At 35.5% G+C, this 20,828-nt stretch overlaps 1 long non-coding RNA gene across 1 annotated transcript; it reads right to left on the minus strand.

Annotated features, from left to right (window-relative positions):
• Positions 1-4,952: 4,952 nt before the first annotated feature.
• LOC139137963 (uncharacterized) lies at positions 4,953-8,882 on the minus strand. The gene is made up of 3 exons (XR_011553516.1): positions 8,736-8,882; positions 8,136-8,188; positions 4,953-5,110 (listed from the first exon to the last, which is right to left on the minus strand). It is a non-coding gene; the product is annotated as an uncharacterized lncRNA (long non-coding RNA).
• Between the last annotated feature and the right edge of the window lie 11,946 nt (positions 8,883-20,828).

Below are 20,828 nucleotides of genomic sequence, written 5' to 3' on the forward strand. Positions count from 1 at the left end.
TTTCAAGTCCACATTGAAAGGGAAAATGCAAAAATGCCGCTTCTTTGTTTTCGTTTTCTAGACACTAGACACTCGAAAATCTAATCTATACCCGCAGTCAAGATGAAACGAATAGACACCATTAGACTCACATTTCGTGAGAAGGGTACCCTCGTTTTGTTATTACCTTTTCGGAATGGGTAACTATGCAACGAAAACGGGCCTGTAGACAAATTATCTTTCGATAACGTTTTAAGGAAAAACATAAAAGGTGTCCTTATCCCATTTTACATATAAATGTGAGGTTTAAGGAAACCGTTGTACGCGTTTTGCCACTGACTGTTGACAACCATTTGCTAATTACCTAGTTTCTCCTTTATATTTGAATGAATAAATTGGAATATTGACTGATCACAACGTACCACCGACTGCTTATTTGCTCTTTATTTCAAACAGCTCAAATATCGAATAATAAAACAATCACTAACACACTCCAAAGGGATACGGACAATATATCAACATAAAACCTAAAGAATGCTTAGGTGGGCTTCATGCAAACATATAAATTTAATCTAAACGTCTAAGCAATTAAAGCATGGTCAAACGAATCACAAAAACGTAGATAACACAAAAATATTCACACGATTGTTCTCTTGCTTGTCTACCTCGCTGCTATGTTGGAATTCCGAGTTTCTTGAACTTTTACATGGATTTTAAATACTACAACTCTTTACGAAAAGATATGTGTCAAACATCAATGAAGGGCCTGTATAGGAGACCCGAGATAGATGTTTCTTGGTCGTAGCAATACTTGAATCATGCAAAAAATTCACTCACACTAGATAATTATCGATCTATTGGTAAATCAGATATATCTGATTTACCAATAGATCGATAATTATCTATTGCCTAATTATTGTGGAAATTACGTTTTTTCCTAAATTTCCCAGCATTTACTGAAAATATAAACATTTCAATTATACTTGCATTCTTTGTTTTATAGTGAATATCAAAATAGCTTGGAATTACAACGTGCTTGTGTGATAAGCAAAATGCTTCTGGCGATAGAAAATGACGCCACATGCATTCATTACGAACGTTCTCTTTCGATAAATTTTGCAACAATTTAACCCAATACGACGTTCACCGTGCTACAGTCAACATCCTCAACAAGTACACTGACTGCTTGAACATTCTTACATTGCCTTTATCACGTTTTCCGTCGGTGAAGTGCACATAACGCTAACGATAGGTTTCCCCGATACAGTGAGTACGGGATGGTACAATGATTGCATTTCTCACACTGAACGTGTTCTGTAGGTGAAGCCAGTGGACGTCGTATTGCGTTCAGTTGTTGCAAGTCTATCAAAGGAGAACGTTTGCAATGGATGTAATTGGCGGGGTTTTTTTATTGCCAGAAACGTATTTCTAACAAGGACGTTGTAATTCCGAGCTATTTTGAAATTCACCATAATTACCTACCACTAACCTACCCCTGGGCAAATGTATTTTTTCACGGTAGAGGTGCAATGTTAAACTCATCAACTTTTCCAGTAAGTCTAAATACCGGAGTAAAATGAAAGTTGCCGCTTATTACGAAGATCCAGTGATATCGCATCAAAAAGGATTTTACCCGTTTAAATGAGTAAGGTTGTTTTAAACTACTTTGCAATTGACAGATACAGAATTGTCTTTAATATACTTTCTGAGTCGCTAACAAATAGAGAGGGCTGGAAAAAAGAGCAAATTTTAAAAGATGCAAAGGTAAAATAATGAATCACGGTTACTCTTTCTACAATTAAGCACAGCTTCACGAGCTTCACGAAACAGTATTATGGTCTCGAATAAAATACCTATGAAAGTCTAATGCATACTTGACAAAGTTCTAATTTGCCATCACATGAAACGTGAAAACCCTCCTTGAGGTAGATATGGTTTTACATTCATCATTTCGTCAAAGAAAAAACATTCACATAACTGACTAATCTGTGCAAAAATATACATAACGTAACAATTCCAATTCTTTTTCAAATCTTGGAAGGTTTCTTAACGATATTTCGCCGGCCGCTCTTTCTAAAATCCTAGTGGTTATAGGATCGACCGGAGGAAGCAAAAATGAGGTAATGTTACACTATAATTCTTCAGCATGTTCGGCATAAGGGAGCATCGCCGACGAAATTTAGTATTTACAATTATTTCAATATAAAGGGTCGAAGAGTTATTTAATACTGTGTAATATGCCCTTGACATGTCGTGTAGTGTACTTTTACCATACTAAAATCCGCGACTTTAACATATTTGATCGGTACGAGATCATGTTTTGCCTTTTGCGAGTTTCAATTTGCAAAATATGGTTTACAACGTTGTGGTCGAGTCACCGCTGTCTCTTCTGGTAGTTACTAATGTCTTGCTTTCTCAAAAGCAACAGTGGCATTTGATGGAGCTCAGGAATCTACATTGTTTCTAATGTGGAATGTGATTAAATGATGCAACGTGTTTACCCTAATCTTTGCATTTAACTCCAAATGTCGTCTTGAAATAAAGTTTGTGAATGTTTCAAACAAATTTATATGAGAAACACATAACTCCTTTTTGAGTAAAATAAGCTCTGGTGTTCATATAATTTTGGCATAGTTAAAAAACATGGCCAACAATAAAAGTGTTGATTCAAAGTGACGTCAACTACTTGAAGTGTCATTTAGATCCTCCCCTTGCTTGTTTAACTTTTGCAACATTTTTGGATTAAGTCAACTCAATACGCTGTCCTCGGACAGTCTTTAGTTCTTTTGATGTCCAACGAGTAGCATTAATGGGAGAGAGAAAATATTTCGTGATTTCTTCAGTCTTCCTTAGACAAAACGTAAGGGTTTCCCTTAAATGACGGTTTTATTTCTAACAATACCCCTCTAAATATTGAAATATGCATAAATCATCAGTGGTACTGATGCTAGCAATATCTTCCAACCGCTGGTCAGTCGCAGTCGAAATTACCTAACGACAGATTTATGTACAGAACTAAAGTAAAAGTAAAGGTCTTGGTAAACATCGCCTTTCGACGATTTCTGTCTAGAAACAAGAAGATCAGAGTATGTTTTCTCATATTACCGAAATGATCACATTAGTCGTATTACGAAATCATATCACTACTGCATCGATTAATAACGTTACGTTTTCCAAGGCATTATCTGTCCTTTCAGAACGACACTTTTTATCTTCGAATTAACAAATTCTTCGTTGGTCATACGTTTACGTAAAGTCGATAGCTCCGTGATCTTAAGTAGTGTTTACCACCGAAAATACTTTTATACACTAAACAGGCAGCGCATGTATCGACTGCTGAGAAATAATTATTAAATTTCAAAGTAAAAAAAAAACATTCTTGCTGATCCCTGAAGTATCTCTCGGAAGGGCGCAAACCATTCAATATCCCAATCAATTAATGTGTTTGAAGCTAACACAAAAAGGAATATCCAAACATAATCGTTTTTGCAAAGGACTTTTGACATCAGTATGAAAAAGACGAAAGCGAACAAAATCTGAAGGGGTTTTATATATATATATATATATATATATATATATATATATATATATAATATATATATAATATATATATATATATATATATATATATATATATATTTTACTTTTTCGATTATGCCACAGTGAGTATGCCGGTCGAAGAGGTAAATGTTATATCAAGTTGATGTTTACGACAAATATCTGACAAATTGTTTAAAAGTATTTTTTAATAATATTATTGTTGTACGTGCAGTTGATTTGCAGGGTATCGATGGTCTTCGTTAAGATGTAAATTCAACGTATTCGATTGCCTCCCCTTGGGTAAGAGCCATATTTGAGGACTTGTGTTTGACATCTGAGCACGCGTATGTACTGTCTGCATGGATGACCTTTGTCTTCTCCTTCTTCTTTTCCCTGTACATTCCTTTATGTTTATCTGCTATGACAGGGACACTTGACTGGCCTGAAAGAAATCATGTAAAATATTATTATAAATGCGTCATTTTTCGTTATCGGGTTACCAGATGTGAAATGGTAAGGTATCTTTTTTACGAAAGGTATCCTTAAAAGAAAAAAAGAATTCTTAAAGACAACATTAAGCAGAAAACTGCAAGATTTCATTTTAGTTATGATATCCTGTCTGGCACCTTGTTATAATATAACCAAAATAAAACCAAGTTAAATACTACAAATTAAAGGAAATCAAACATTTTGGCAGTTTATGGTACTACTGGACTGGTAAAATATCTTATTAGTTTCATAGCATTCGAGTTCATATATCTTTCTAGATTACTTTGTTATGTGAAGATATTTTATTGGTGACGGTAAAGAAGGATTACTGTGCTTGTCAGAAAGATGCAAAAGTAAAATTCTAAATTATCATTTATCGTTGGTAAGATTTTAATCCATTTAAAACGCATTGTTGTAATGGATCAAATTCATGACTTCAAAGAGAAAGAATCTTCCAATTACAAACTACACTCACCTGGTACAATATTTACATAATGAGGTGTACTTTGATCGATCGATTCGCTTGCCCTTTAACAAAAAAAAAAATTATTTAAAAGTTAAGAAAGATTTCAATACCATTCTAATTTTAAGTTGTCAATGACCTAAGCATTTCCCTAATAAACACTTCTACAGAGAGAACTATATCATTCCTATTTAAAATTATACAGTGTATAGTGTAACACTAAATCTTTCATGTACCATGCACAAGACAGTAGCTATTTACAGAGAAATTAAACCATTGTAAAACAGTTCTTTCAGAATACATGCAGATAATGCTTAAATTCAACAAATCGAAGTGAAATGTAATGCTCATATATAGCTTTAGTCACTCCGAATGCAATAAAAACTATTATACTTGAATAAATCATAAGAGCTACACTTTCTTCAGCAAACATGTACGACATAGGTGTTGCAATACAAAATATACTTTTCACATACTCATTTTTCGCCCCGGGTGTAAGGGACATATAAGAGGACTCTTGAATCGAACCCGGGCACTGCCATTCGTACGCACTGTCAGAATCAGTAACTCCAGACATTTTACTGTTATTTTCTTTTTCTGGTCGTTTAGGTTCATCCTCAATTTCGTAAAGACTTGATTCTATTGCAACCGTAAACATATTATAACACAGTCATTAGTTTTTTAAATAATAATATCACTTATTATAGACTGACGAGTTATTTTTAGCTCACGTGTGTAAACACGTGGGCTAATGTCATAGCGATGTCTGTCTGTCTGTCTGTCCGAGTGTGTATGTGTGTGTATGTAAGTGTCTGTCTGTCTGTCTGTCTGTCTGTCTGTTTACACGATAACTCAAAAACGCCTGAACGAATTCAAGTCAACTTTTGTAGACAGGTACCATATGCTATTTGCAAGAACTGATTAGATTTTGGTTAGTGTGGCTTGCATATTAAAGAGGCACTCCCACTTGGTAACATTTTTAAAACACATTTTTTTAATGCCAACGGTCGATATTTGACGTGGCGACTGCGCGCGGATCGCGAGATATCGATAAAAACATGTCATTTCCCGAGCGTATTTTTCACATCCCGAAGTGTTACGATCGTTTCTGATTATGACCGAAATCCCCCGAAGGTTTGTTGTTGTGCTGATTGACGATATTCTAGGGAGTCCATAATAAGTTCGAACGACGCAATTTTACCTCCCATTGCGAAGACTTTATATACAGCATTATGCCTTCACTTCAGGTAAGTTTTTTAAAAACTTCTCCTTAGTTTTTGTCGTTTTCATTATTCTTGGTCAGTTCTATTATATTTTTAACCAATACCACATGGATATCAGTTTTTACGTGTAAAATATTAGCCGCCTCTGATGACTACATTTTGTCGTCTGCCACACAGTTACGCGTGGTTCGATACATAGCGGCCGCCGCGACACGTGGTATGCGTGCATACCACGCGGCGGCCGCTATGTATCAACTGCACGTATCTGAGCTAGTCACCTATGCGAATTCTGGTGGGATCAGCAAACTTTGTTTTCCGTTTTTTCTCCGAGTCAGTAAGACTCGGCTTTCCCCACGGGGCATGACCGATCACCGACGCGAGTGGTACTGTGGCGTACAGCAGCTTTAGTGTAGACTCGTACTCCATAGCTTAGTTGACAATGGCCCCAGTACCGAACGTTCGATGTTCGGAAGCTGAATTTAGGTGGGCCACCGGAATTCAAACTTTTACGTTTTTGAGGACATAGTTTTATCGATATCTCGTGATCCGCGCGCAGTCGCCACGTCAAATATCGACCGTTGGCATTAAAAAAATGTGCTTTAAAAATGTTACCAAGTGGGAGTGCCACTTTAATGAAGTTATGCAATATAGGTTTTTTTTTCCGCACAATGGTTTCTCTATGGAGACGGTAATGACAGTGTAGATATAAATCAAGAAACAAACAAACTTTTCACAGATGACAATCTCAGAACGTTATCATGATACTGTGAGTGTCATGTCAATTATCGTCTCATTTGCATATTTAATGAACTTTTGTTATAAGTGCGATAACTCTGAAATTCCTGCACCAAACTTGATGATACTTGCAACAAATAATGATCTGATATATATCTAATTATTTTTAGAAGCATTGGGCAGTGTCAAGTTAATAAATAGCTTATTGCATATTTTATAAAGTTTTGTAATTAGTCATATAACTCCGATATTACTGCACAAATGTTTTGAAATCTTCTGAAGATACTGATCCGACTGATATCTAACTTTGGTGTACAGCATTTAGTAGTGTGAAGTTAATTAAGGGTTCATTTGCATATTTAATGAACTTTGTAATTAGGTATATGACTCTAAAATTACGGCACGGGAGTCAGCGGAGTTTGGTACACATATTGTTCTGAAAAATATCTAATTGTACTGAGAAGCATTTGACAGAGTCATGTTAACAAATAGGTCATTTGCATATTTTTTGAAGTTTTGTAATCAGTCATATAACTCCAAAATATCTGCACTAAATGTGATGAAATCTGCTGCAGATACTGATCTGACATATATCTAATTGTGGTGTACAGCATTTAGTTATGTGGAGTTAATTAAGGGTTCATTTGCATATTTAATGAACTTTGTAATTAGTGATATTACTCGGAAATTACAGCATTAAATTTGATGAAACTTGCTACAGATGTTGATCTGATAAATATCCAATTGTACTGAGAAGCATTGAGCAGTGTCAAGTTAATAATTAGCTCATTTTCATATTTCATGAAGTTTAGTGGTGTACAGCATTTAGTTATATGGAGTTAATTAAGGGTTCATTTGCATATTTAATAAACTTTGTAATTAGGTATGTAACTCTGAAATTACGGCACCAAATTTGGTGAAACGTGCTACAGATATTGATCTGATAAATATTTAATTGTGCTTTGAAACATTGAACAGTGTCAAGTTAATTTAGGGCTCATTTGCATATTTAATGAACTTTGTAATTAGTGATATTACTCTAAAATTACAGCATTAAATTAAATGAAACGTGCTACAAATGTTGATCTGATGGATATCTAATTGTCCCATGAAGCATTGAGCAGTGTCAAGTTAATTAACAGCTCATTTGCATATTAAATAAAGTTTTGTAATTAGTGATTAAACTCTGAGAGTACTTTGCGAAGTTGATAAAACCTGCTACATATAGTGATGTAACAGATATCTTATTGTTCTGTGAAGCGTACTACTATTAATGAACCTGTTGTAAAACACGTGAGCATATTCAGTTCATATCTGGTCTTCGTATAGTAACTTTACACGCAAAATGTAAGGCCTGAATAAAGTTTCTGTTCAGAAAATGTCAATAATAATAATAATAATAATAATAATAATAATAATAATAATAATAATAATAATAATAACGGGTTCTGATATAGCGCACATATCCACAAATGCGTGATTTAAACTCAAATCTCCTTGCATAAGGTGTGGTTATCATCGACTGATATCATTATTTCACATTAAGCAGCGTCATTACCTACTGCCCCATTAAAATTAATAAAACTGAAGAAAATCGTAATTTCTAGAATGTGCCGAACTTAAATATTCTGAATCAACTATATTAAAAACAGTAAATGCTTGGAAAATTCGGTAGTAAAAATTATCATAATTTTAAAAACAACTACCTTGCCCAACATTTTCATACGTTGTGTTGTTTTCTTTGGTCGACTTGCCAGCCCTTTAAAGAAATTTAAAGATTTGAAAATAAAATCTTCGCATTGCAATGGTCAATACTTTCATGCAGTATCGTTTGTATTCTCAAATATTTAAAAAAATAAGCCATTACTTCAATCGAAAGAGTTTTTGAAATCGTTAATTTAAAAGAAGTATTTTTGAAATCTACAAGTTGCGTATTCTGTGTTTTTATATATAACGATTTGTTAATCTAATCATTTAACCTTATCATTAATACTTAAATATTTAATATACCTTTAAGAATAATGAATAAGACATTAAATGCATTGAAATTACAATTAAATTTCTTTAAGAATTTACCCTAATCAGAATTTTATAGCATTTTCAATAGTAACACAAAAGTGTTTTGTATCTTTTCCAGTCTGCATACATTTTGCCAAGTATGGTCTAAGAGCTGTAAGTTAGGACGTCACTTAAACACGACACTATTCCCGAAGTGGGTGTTAAATTTCTGGCATAATATCAAGCTCCTATGGTACGAAATGACTGCTATGTGCTATCGATAATGTAATTCAAGACATGCTTCATACTTCTTTTTCTCCGTTTTGGTAAGAGACATATATGAGTTCTCCTTCCCGTTATCTTGAGAGGTGTTGTTAGAATCAGGGACTGGTTCATTGTCGTTGTCGTCTGCCTTTTTTGATGCATTATATTTATCAATCAGTACTCTAAAACACGATGCTGTAGAAAATAATCATAAACAAGCATAATTAGCGATAAATTTATAATTAGGCGCAAACATGTAAAGTTTTTTAGTCATAGTGTTTTACATGAAAAACTAAGAACAAGTAGTTTTGGTTGCGATCTCAATTCGTAGGCAATGACCGTTTTATGTTAACAAAATTAAAGGAAAGGTTACAAGAATGGAAATCGAAACTAGTCAAAATTTCATGGTACTCCAGTGTTCTCAATCTAATGCACTTTAAACGAAATTCCTTGTTTGCCGTCCGCGGGCTGGTAGGTTTTCAGAGAAAATTAAGAAAACAAACACAATGTTAACACTATAACAAATAAAAATATTATTTTTCCAAAGCAAACCAAATAAAAATACTGCTTATGATAATACACTTGAATTTTTTTTGTCTGCGTTTGTTTCTTTCCTGACTGGCTGCTAGGTTTTCCAAAAATAAAAGGACGGCAAACAAAGAATTTTCTAAAATGGCCTAATTAACTCTTTGAATCGCATCAAAGTGTGTTTTTCTCTTATTTTACTTATAGGTTTACCTTGCATAGAATCTTTACATAGAGCGCAAGTTTCATCTTTGTCATCAGTTGATAATCCTTCTCTGAAAATATAAAAATAATAGAAAACGCTATTCAGATTGTAATATTCTGCTCGTTACGAGTTACTGGGAGCAAGCAACACGGTCTTCTTGCAACAGTTTTATAAGTAAAAATAGTTTGTCCTCTTAACATCTGTGAAAACGAGTCACTATTCATATCGGTGTTGCATTCTCATTTATTAAACCGAAAAATAACTTACAAATCACGTTACCTTGTTGCCAAGTTAGATAACTCTAAGGATAGGTGTATCTCAGGGATTTTCTGTTAGTAAGGATATTAGACATCACATCCTAATGATGCACTTTAGGTTATATGTTTTACAGACATATGCAATATTATTGGCATCTTATTCTCATAGGTCATTGAGTTACATTGCGTTTTAACAAAATGGTATGTAACTCTTGCTGCTGGTCTTCTGTGAAAGCAGCTCTTAATCAAAGAACTTCGTCTTTGACAATTTTAATCATCGCGTTTTCTAACACCGTTTTTTCCTAAAACGACAGAGCTATTTGATTTCCAATCGAAAGGCAAGGCCCCTTGTCTGTTTTTATGAAGCATAAAACAAGATGGCCCCTTGTTGGTCATGAAAAGTTCTTCACAGCCAACTTGTCACAATATTTTTTTGACTAGGGATTTTCAAAATTGTTGTTGTTGCATACACACAAAAATCCATTGAGTTAATCACACACAACGAGGGTAGGGGGTTCGAATGATACAGCGTGTCTATTTTACATAAATTCAAAAATACCCACCTTTTTCTTAAGTAGAAGGCTACGAGTATTAAAATTAGGACGCAAACACCGAGCGTTGAAAACACTGAAGCAAGTATAATAGCAGTTGAATTTGATCCTGTCGGTTCCACTGTAAAATGTAAAGTTTTGAGTTAAATAGCATTAAAATCTCGCTCAGTAATACAGTATGAAATAAACATTTTCATAAGAGGTGTCTTGAAACATGCCAAGTGTGTGAAGTACCCTGAAATCAATCTTAGTCAAAGCAAAATGCCAAATTCATATAGATCTCTAACATAATGTATGATTTTTTATATGTTGGTGTTATAATATGATTATATTAGACCGTGGTAGCATGTGAACCTTACTAGAAATGACAGCAACTGGAACGCATTGGCGAATTGATTCGTGAAGTTCAACGCAGAATTGGGTCCAGAATCCAAAGCAAGGTAATCATACTAAGAAGATGCCTAGATATCCTGTAGCTGCTGGTAATAATTGAATAGTGCCATCCTTAGTATTTAATAGGGTGAAATAGAAAGTATAGAGTTACTTCTATCAGCTGGTGTGTATCATACTTAAATGCCGACGAATGAGATCGACCTGCTTTTGTTCGAGTCAAAAGCTTCATCTTTGAAGATTTACTGTTATCTTACTTGTCATCATAAATAATGATAATGGGGACAAAGGCAGCGATTAGATGAAACTGTTTATGTTGCGTGCCAAACAATCTAAAAAGCCGTATTCTACGTTGTCACACAAACATCTAAGAAACGAGAAGCACGATTTATCGGAAGGGGAAGACTAGTAACAGAAATTCGTAAATGGGAACATAATCTGCAAGTTTTGTCATCGCCTGTGCCACAAAGTCACTTATTTGTTAGGGCACTGTAAACAAAGACCCGGATATTTTATGTAATTGTAAATATCTTACTCAAGAGGATTTTTTTTCAGAATAATACAATGTAGAGTAGATGATGTCAAAATGTATATAACTTTTGATCTATTAATTTAAAATGTTTCATGTCCGGAAATGGATTGAAAAAGGTATTCACAGAGAACGATAGTAGTCTATTATATTTACTTGCCATAGCAGTGAATATTTGTGCAGGATTTTTCATTTGCACTTACCCAGTGTTGTATTAACTAATGAATTACTTTGAGGACCACTTCCGATACTGTTTTCCATGGTGACGCTAACTTCGTACGCAGTATTTTGGTTGAGGTTATCTATCACAGTACTTGTCTCGTTTTGAGCTGCAATGCTACTGTCATAATTTTCTCTTGTACCATTTATTCGATAATGGACAGTGTAGGATTTTACTGAATAGCATCTTAGACTATCACCCTCCAAGTCGACAGGGTCTACCTGGTATGTAATGTCAAAGAGAAGTTTAACAAGATTTACATATTGCATCTACAAAGCGAAAATGTTACTGAAATAGTTCTTCTCTTAATAAAAAGATTTAAGCAATAATTACCAATGTTAACCTTTTATTTGACATGTCTTCTCGCATCTTTATTCATTATGTTTAATTTCTTTAAAATTGATGTGATCTTGCCGAATAAAATCTATCTTAAGAGCAATGCATAACAATTTTGTCACATCATTGATTGTGCCGTCAATGCATATGAAATTTACCTTCAACTTTAATCTTTTGAATATTTTAGGAGCGCCTAAGAAAACACTTTGTATGGTTTTCGACACGGAAATCCCGAAGAAGTTATTCTGAATACTGAGACAACACTGTGGCGACACATTTTGTCTCTAGATTCCTTAAAAACATAGTACTTTTCAGGACATCATAAAATGTATCATAAATTTACACAAAGAATAATTCGTTCTACTCACCTTCCAGACTACTTGAATAGATGTAGAACTAAGGGTGTTAGCTTCTTCAAGAATAGGCGAACCCAATGGAACTTTGTTAATGGAAAAAATGAGCTTCATGAAAATTTTGTCGCCTTATATCATAAATATGTTGCAAAATTAGCGAGGGTACATAAACCACATATAGAGATTTATTCATTTAAACAAGGAGAAGACTCTCTTCGAGGTTTATGATATTTATGTAATGCACAAAAGTTTACCTTAGGTGAGAAGAGCGGAAATGTAATATTCACCATCAGGCCCTGCGACGACAACAGTATTAGTTTGAAAAGTTGTTATGTGGCCACATTGAGGCTTACCGTCACACAAAGTCTGTCCTACAACAGAAGGGCCAAGCTCTCCACCGCCGCCGACACCGGGCCTGTATGTTTTCACTGCAAATGTGTAGTTAGTAAACGGAGATAATCCTTCGATTTTGTATGCCGTCGTCTGGTTGGTGGTATTACCGGCTAGCATAAACTCAATGTTGCCAGTCATTTTGTACCAGACTTCATACCTTTCTATTGGACCATCTCCGCAATCGACGTGCTCGTCCCAAGCATCCCAGTCCACTGTTATTTCTGTTTTATTGATTTCAGTAATACACGGTTGGTTCATCAATACTGGTTGAACTGGAAAATCAAACGATGTACCATTCAAAATACAAAAAGGTAATAATATTCCCATGTGAGATGTAAGAGTACGGAATGAGACAGCTTGCCGTAAATTGTGAATGCTGAATTTTAGAATAAGTCTTCTTTATCGGCCAAAATGTCATTAGATTATTATGATCGGTGAACAATGTCGAGAAAACAACTGAACGATATCACCCACTCCTCACCCACACCCACATATCATAATTCGGAAGTGCTTCTCGATTTGCATTTTCCAAAAGAATCCAAAACTGCAAAACATCTTCTACACTTTTAGGGTCAGTGTTATAGCTGTACGGAAAACATGGCATCTGACCTCACAGAAAATTATTTCAAAACCCGCTTCTCTAACCACGTACACTCTTTCAGCAACGAAAAGTACAAAAGCAGTACAGAACTATCCAAACACATCCGGAATCTAAGGAACAAGAATACACAGCGCACCACCAGTTGGTCTGATTTCTGCCATGGACAGCTTACTCCAATGCAACAAACGCAGTAGATTTTCGATCGAATTCGAACTCACAACGTATGGCACCAAGACACCTATGCGAAGACATCACGGTCAAAAGCGCTTGGCCAAATCGCTATACCCGAGCGAAGTTGTTACAATTATTCTGACTGCGACCCCTCCACACGCTGTAGAGTTCATGAACACTCACAAGAGATGCAACCTATAACTGACAGAATGTATGTATATATCATAAAGTTGTGACTCTGACTCGAAAATGAATTATACATTTTAAATTTTCCAGCCTGCCCAACTCGAAAACGATTCTACATAATCACATCTTTCCTGAAAGTTGTAACTACTCTTAATCGAACACGAGTCTGCGTGTATTTGCAAGACTTGTCTCTAAATTTTAGATTAAAGCGGGTCTGTGTAAATTTTACATGTCCTGCCTCTGTATCGAGAACAAGTCTTTGTACATTTTGAATGGTCTACCTTAAATAAAAAAGAGACATATTTGTTACCCGGTGAGTCCACACGAAGGAAACAAATATATGTACATTTAAAATCAGCGGCATGACTTTAAATGCGCCAATATATAATTGTACTATGGGCCTTATTGCTGTGTTTTCGCATGTGAACTATGTTCACTTGGTCTTTTGAACGGTTAGAGTAACCATAGTTGTAATAGATATCAGTCAATATGTGAATGTCTTTATAATTATATCGCTTTTTAAGTTTAATTGATGTCAGTAATCCACGGTTTGTTAGCCAACACTATAGGTGGACTGGAAAATGGTATATGGTTGTAAAAATTTCAAAAAAATTGGCAACATTTTTTAGTCAACGTAAATAAACAATAAGAAAACAATAACCCGCTAGCCAAGTTTCTTTGGCAGACTGAAACAGTTTAACGATATTTAATAATTTACTCCATGCTATTTAACATTTGGTGCAAAATTTTGACAGCGTCGCCCAGTAATGTAATCTACACATTCAGTAGCTGATATCAAGTTGATTCATATTTTTATTTCTTCGCTATTTCACTACGAGAGAGAGAGAGAGAGAGAGAGAGAGAGAGAGAGAGAGAGAGAGAGAGAGCGAGAGAGATATTAACCCTACCGTATGCATCGGCTTTAATACTGTCTTCGACAGAAGAAGGCATCAGTTTGCAAGTTACACTTTCATCATCTGTCACGACGACACCTTCGAAAGTGTTTGTAAATGTATAGTCAGCATGGTCCCCGCTTGTATTCAAACCATTGTACGAATTCTTAGACGTTATCAAAGTCACTTCCATATCTTCGTCATTGGCAGTAACATTGCATGTAAAGGTAGTTGGCTGACCAGAGTTGACTTTCTCCCCTTGTTGCAAACTTACAGTACGGGTATTGTCTGTAAAAGCACAGTCATTGTAAAGATTTATACAAAATATTGCAACCGAATTTTAGTTTGAATTTCTACACCTTTGAACATATATCATAGTTTTTGACAAAATCTACCTTACCATTAATAATTTTCCTCATGCCTTCCAAGTTTCCTGACATATACTGCAGTTTGTTTATTTGATTAGTTTGATCACTCAATGACCTCTATAGCAATCCTATATGTTATCATGTTATAATATACGGGAAAGACGATGTTCTAATTTCCTTTTAAGTTGTACTGTTTCGAAATATGTGATGACTTAAGGTAATTACCACCTCGAAATTGAAAAACTTAACGTTAGCTTAAGGCATTCCTTTTCGAAATCAAGGTAACAACATGCGAAACTTGGTACTAGAGAAACAAATCGCCAAATATTTACCGACACTTGTAATGAAAAATGGCCGCCATCCTCATGTTAACTCTATGGAGAAATTTTCACAAAAATAAGCCGGTACAAACTTTGTTTACTCAATAAGCTGCAAAATGATCGCCATAAGCAATTTGCAGATGAAAAAGTACTGTACAAATTTTAGACTCCGAATAATTATCTGTCTCCGAGGTACATTCTACCATTATGCCAGCTGCCCTCCCCTTGGAATTTTCTACACTGTCATTATTTAAATTTATTTACGTTTACCTAAATCCTAGCTAAGTTAGGTTCTGGCCCTCCCCCTACCTGGTAATTTGGTCAGGCCACAGCCCTAATGTCACCAGTGAAAATAAACATATATTATACTGGTTGTGTTCGACAAGATGAATTTCAGTGCATTTTAGCATGGTGTGTGAGTAGAATGTTCATACACGTAATTGTATGACGGAACTTCCTCAATATTCTTCTAAATTTGTGTATCAACACCATTTTCTTAAAAAATTATGTTTAAATGCTTCAAGCTTCTTAGCAGAGTTTGAGTATGAGAATATTGACATTCCAATTTATTGCTTGACTGAACCATAATTCCCGTCAATATAAGTGTACAAGCTGAAAGGCTGTATTACAGCTGGATACTGAATATTTCAACACGGTAGGGAGGGAAAAGGGCGATTGGAGTTGATACAAAGAACAAAAGTAATGTTAAAAAGATATCAAAATTTTAGTTTAATATTATTTGCTTAATTAACGTTTGGTCATATAAATGGGAGGACTGGAAATATTTTATAGAGGGGTAAGATTTCAAATTATAGATCTAAATAAATTAAGATTTCATTCGCAACTCCTCCAGCCCGCCCCGACTTCCCCTGTTTGTGAATGCAGCCTAACCCGGGCTATATGATTGATAGCAACAAATAATAGGCAAGGTGTAAGGTTGACGTGACGGAGACTAAATAATAGAATAATTACTTAGTATAGGATATAAGTAAGGACAACTTTTTAATCGGATAAAACTGAGAAATTGCAAAAAGAGGCCATGTGTGTCACGATAGCATTATTGTATGAAAATGCGTGTACGCATATAGTGACTGTGAATTGCAAACATTTAAATCTAAGTTTGCTTTGATTACAATTAACAAACATTGTCTAGTTTCTTCAATCTGTCATCTTTTTCGCACAACCAATGCTGAGATGATGACAACAACATAAACGTAGTCAGGATTTTGAATAGTTATTGTGTAACATGTTCACTTTGTAAATGCATCGCGTGGTCATAATGTCGGCAATATTACAAGCAACGATTTACAAAGTTATTTTCCTTTCGTGTCAGGAATCTTATCTGAAAAACGCAGTACAGAGCATAACTATATTTTAGATGCTTTACAGTACAGTTTTAATATGTTTCTTTGAAGTAGTGTTGGTACACTCACCATCCTGGCACGTGTTACCAATATATCCATAATTACACCGGCTATTGCAGTTTCCTGAGTTCTTCTCACACGTAGTCTGACAATTGCAGTCAATACATTCATCATTCTGATAAAACTGTCCATCGATGCAACCTTTGAAATAAACCATTGAATGTATGGAAAAAAATTGTTGAAACACGTACAATGCTACATAGTAAAGTTACAATAATTTGTTTGTTTCTTATGCATCAGAATCCAAAGGCGGCGAACTTTGTTTCACACTCCTAAACCGGAAAATGTATGCACAGTGTTATTGTATATTCACAGTCTTTATAATTATTACAAAAAATACGTAAATAATGGAAAGTCGGCTTCTTTGTACATAAGTCTGCATGTTGCTGCAAGAGCTGTGATTCAAATATAGATACGGCACCATAACTTTGGCATTTTATTTAAGAAACAATGTACATTATGCTGTGCAACGTTTGCTTGAGACCCGGTTCATTATGGGGCGGGATGGGTATCATCATCGCTATCAATGCACAGTTTTGGCCATGCGAATGAATTTGTAGAATTATGTAGAAAACATCTAGAGCCATTGTTGGCTAATCAGATAATAATCTGTAATAATCTGGGATGACGTCACAAATTTTACTGGTATTGACAAGGCTGTAATATAATTTAGTTTAAGTGTTATTACTGGCGATATTGTGTAACACTATCATTCGATATCATCTATATTAAGGACAAAATGAAAACGTATGACAGCGAGAGTAAGATCACGATTTATTACTTGCCCAAGTCATGGTGCTAATGACAGAAATATTGTTAAGGTGTAGTGTGCGCCTCGAAAGTGAAAGATATATACTTTCGCTCATCAAGCTTTCCACAGGGAAACTTTGGACCATTGTCTTTCAAAATCAAGAATAGAAATCGGAGGTCACCGTGCAACATTATCTACCACAGAAACGAATTTCTCAAGATTTACTGATGTTTGCAAGTCGAAATGGCCGCCATCTTTGTGTTAACTTTATGGAAACATATACAATTTCGACTTTCAAAAACACTAAGACGGTGAAAGCTTTCTTTCTCCACGAGCTTTAAAATGAGCGCCCCCCCCCCCCCTTCACAAGTGGTAGATTCGAAATGTATTGAAAAGCGCATTCTACCTTAATATCCGAGTCGACGTTGGAGTATGATTATCGAATGATACATGAATTGTAATACAGCGCATTGTTATTAGTGCACATCAACACAAGTGCTATTCAATATCTAATACTGACGTCATGAAAATCGCAACCTGGCCCGCTTTATCATAATCCAACTTAAAATTTGATACCCCGTTATAAACGTCATTCTCGGCAGTTCCGCGGCTCATTAAGTTTCTCGTCCTACACACCTGCTTCCTTTTTGGAATGAAACGATTTCCAGAATCTGGATTGCTCTTGGTATTAATACTTTTGAAATTACACATAATGAACGTCAATATTGTTTGCTCGAGTCAAGGGCTAAAACGTGACATGCACCACATTTCAAGGTTACAATAAATGATTGGAACTTGTCCAGGTATTATCAGCTTAGTTTTTAAACGTTGGTCTTAGTGTTTAAACCGAAGAAATGGATTCAATTTCAGAAACTTTATTTTGACTTTTCAACATTTTGCATATTAAGAGCGCTTCCTTACAGAATAAATGACATATCGTGTTCCATGTCACAGGTGCTGCCAACTGGCAAACTTGTCAATTTTACTAGATGATCACAAAGAAACGTTTCGAAGGCTCATGATTTGTGACCTTGACCTAAAAATGGGAGAGGAAAGTAGAGCTGTTCGTAACTGACCTCTAACAGGCATATGGTGAAAATATGCCCTTCCACTGAATTATGATGCCAACAACCCTCCAGTATCTATGGTCTGCCCTGTCCCCATTCCCCACAACAGTTCAAAGTCCCCGCTGCCGTCTCCCCCACCATCACGCGTTTGAGTACCGAGTCCAAACATGAGGCGCAGAGCAAGGTGGACGCAAAACTGTGCAAGCAAAAATCTTATCATTTCAACCGGCCACATGAACCTTTGGAGATTGCTCCTCTCTAAGTTAGGCGTCAAATCTCCCCTGAAGTTCTGTCAACAACAGCATTTCCATTCCTGTACCTATTTTCCGGTACCCACTGCCAGAAATATTCTCCGCACCCACTGTAAAAAACTGAAATTTCTTCCCCGTTCACTGTAAATATTAACTTCCCGCCGACTGGTTTTTAAATTTGCCCCCCCCCCCCTGCAAAAACTGCGCACGAACACCATTTTGCACAAACAGCTCCTTTGGCAGCACCTGATGTCACATGCACTATTCAGAATAAAAACTGTTATAACATTAGTGCTGGTGTCATGAATATTCTACAATTCAACCACTTTTTCCTGTGCGAATACTAAATTGTACATAACCACGGTGAAATTTTAAGACGGAAAGAAACGATATTATGATTCTATAGTCTATAAAAATAATGAAATAATGTATTACCTGTTGAGCGGAAGCAGGATGTATTATAGCAGCATCCACGTTGCAGACAATCATCTATGTCCGTGTGGTTACAGAGGATACGGTCACCTTCTTCTATGATACATTCTTCTACGAATGAAACATAGTGCAAAAGAAAAGATTTTCAGGCTTTTAAAACGCATGTGAAAACGTGCTTACACCCATCTTTACGATACATCATTAAAAATACTTCATCACTTTTACAACGTAGTATACAATCAATAGCATATATAAGAGGATTCTAGCTCTGCCGTAGTTAAAATAACATATCGATAAATACATGGTTAGCTGTAAAGTGAAACGCTGAAACAAGTAAATTTTAGTTTATTTATGGAATAAAAACATGACGGAAAAGAGGAAGCACGTTAAAGCCTAGTTTACTGTGACACCGTACATTCAATATATAATGCTCCAATTTGTCTCTTATTCAAAATACTTAGAATTAACCATATCAGTGATACTGACAAAACAAAACGGCTAAACCAACGTCGCCATTAGTGTGCGACAGACATGGCAAATAGAATTACTGGTCTCCATATGAAATCTAACGTTCAGGCACCTTTAGAAAATAGAATGCAGCGGAAATAGATGAATAAATAGTCTCAATAACGCCTGTAAAATACATGCAGGATCCTGAAGTCTGAAATCTGCTTCAAAAACTGTTGCGTCTTTGCATGGTAGTCGTTGCCTGTTTCAAAACTGTTAAGGAGGCGATATCGTAATAATATCGTAACTGCATGTACATACTTTTCAGAAAACATTTGCTCCCACTGCTAGGTTGACCACTGTACCAGCAACAGCCATGTCGAAGACACGCTTCAGAATTAATGTTGCTTCCACCACAATTCAGTCGCTCGGCACTTTGTATTGAACAGTGTTCTGTCGTAGAAGAATGAAGCCAGAAAAAGATAATGATTGGTTGTACAGTTACACTTTTTCGGATTGCATGATTAACAATGAAATCACATCCATCGATTCACTTTACGAATATTTGTATCAGATATAACGTGTGCAACTCGTGAGATATACACGATCCTCTACAATAACCAATATCTTACATTAACAATCGATAGACTTTGTAGTTTAGCTCGAGTGGAAATTCTAAGAGTTTGATTAATTCCGGATTGTATGCTTATACATGGTTTTATGTAAGTTTACTAAAGTCTTGCACGAATTATTCTATACTCTGGTGATGTTACAATTTTCAGAGACAGCCAAGTTGTGTTACCAAACTAAATAATACGCCAATATGGCCTTCAATTTATGACCATATTTAGTAGCTCAGATCAAATTAACGGGAATTGTTACCGGCATCTCACTGGCATGACATTATTTGGAAGATAATACGAATGCAGCAGTTTTCTGTGCATTGCAGAAAAGTATGAAGTAGATATCAGTTTCATTAAATATAGATTGAAACTATAAGAAGATGTGAAATAAATGAATGAGAAGAGGGAACCATCTATTTCTGCTTCTCAGCCATTGAAATTTCATAAACAGCATTTTTCATAAAATCGATGTATCATGCTATAATAATATTTACGGCCCTAATAGAGAACTTGTTTACCGAGGTTGTACGGCGGTAGGGTCCAAGCATGCGAGGGCGCGCACGACCGAGGTCCACAAAACCTCTAAAAGAGCCATAAAGTTTTGACCATATAATTATGAAATGATAAATGTGAAGTTAAATAATATTCAGCATAGTTTTGGAGATAAAAAAGAGTGCGATATCAAAAATTCATCGCCTTTGTGTCAATTTTCCAGAAAAGCGATTGTCGCATCCCGTTGCAGAAATGGTTGACATCTCAATGACGTCCTTTGTTTCCTTGCATAATTCCGAAACACACAAAGCAACGTTAGTGACCGACAAATAATGAGGCGGAAATCGAGGTG

The sequence above is a fragment of the Ptychodera flava genome, chromosome 8 (assembly GCF_041260155.1).
Source record: "Ptychodera flava strain L36383 chromosome 8, AS_Pfla_20210202, whole genome shotgun sequence".
Taxonomy (NCBI): Eukaryota; Metazoa; Hemichordata; class Enteropneusta; family Ptychoderidae; genus Ptychodera; species Ptychodera flava.